The following is a 1283-nucleotide window of genomic DNA, read 5'->3' on the forward strand; positions in this document are numbered from 1 at the left end:
ATGTTTTCGAAATTGCTGTTCGAAGATCTGGATTGTCTCTCCCCGCCGTAACAAAGGGGGGTCGATTTTACAGCTACCTTTTTATTCCTCACAGCATCGCCAGCCTCTCTCCCTCCCAAACGAGCAGACGCTTCAAACCTGCCAGCGTCTCACTTCGGGAAGGAGTGGGTTTGTATTGAAAATCGAAGTAGATTGCAATTAAAATATGCAAGTGAACGTTACTTAACGCCTTCCCATAAATAAAAGGAAGGGCCCTGCGCCCGGCTCGCACTGCCTGCAGAGGGGCTGCCTGCGCACCCCAGCCTGGGAGTCACCCCCCCCCTCCAAAATCCCAGAGCGACGGGGGGGGGGAAAGGGGGGGGGAAGCCAGCCCAGGCACAGCCCGAGCACCACAGAAGGCTATTCATTATCTTTAAGTTTATTTAATATCTCCAGCTTCTGGAACGTACTCAGCGGCAGCGTTGGCACTGCCAGACGTTGTCTATCAAAGCGCCATTTGTTCCAGCGCTTTACATATTCCCCCTCCCGCCCCCCCCCCCCCCCCCCCCCAATCCTGGATACGGGCTGGTGGGGACGGCGGGAGCAGGGAATGCGACGGGAGCAAGGAATCCGGTGGTCGGGGCTGGCCCAAGCCGAGACCCCCGGGGCAGCCCCGAGCCGGGCGCAGGGCTCTCCGCGGCGGGGGCCGCCCGGCCCGGTCCTCCCGTCCGTCCCCCCCCCCCCCGGGGCTGCTCCGCTCCGGCTCCCCTTCGCCTCCCACGAGCAGGAAGCTTCTCACTCGACTTAAAAATCGGGATCTCTCTCTCTCCCCGCGAAAGGATCTCGCGGTGGATTTCCACAAACACGCCCGCCCTTTCCGTGGGGAAGGGAGAGGGGGAGGGGACCAGAAGGGACACCCTCCTCTGAGGGGTCCCCCCTCGCACGGCGGAGGCAGCGCCGGGGTGGGACGGGGGCGGGGAAGGGGCTTCCACGAACCCCCCGACATAAACCCTGACACCTTATCAATACAAATCTCTAACGAGGGCCCTTCTGCAGAGCATAATGACTGCTCCAAGTTGCTGCAGGTCTGGAAAGCATGCCAGTCACAGCCACAGATCAATTCTACACCCACCGAAAGTGACTTAATAAATGGAACCTCGCCAGTTATTATCCTTGCTAACAGCAGGCCTCTTCTTATTTGTCCTAATTAGCAAGACTGAAATGTCGGAGGAAAGAAGGGGAATATTCAATAAAATCTAAATTATTGAATGACTGTAAGATTTCGCCATTAGTTCAGCCATTCT

Source organism: Opisthocomus hoazin, chromosome 26, assembly GCF_030867145.1.
Source record: "Opisthocomus hoazin isolate bOpiHoa1 chromosome 26, bOpiHoa1.hap1, whole genome shotgun sequence".
Lineage (NCBI taxonomy): Eukaryota > Metazoa > Chordata > Aves > Opisthocomiformes > Opisthocomidae > Opisthocomus > Opisthocomus hoazin.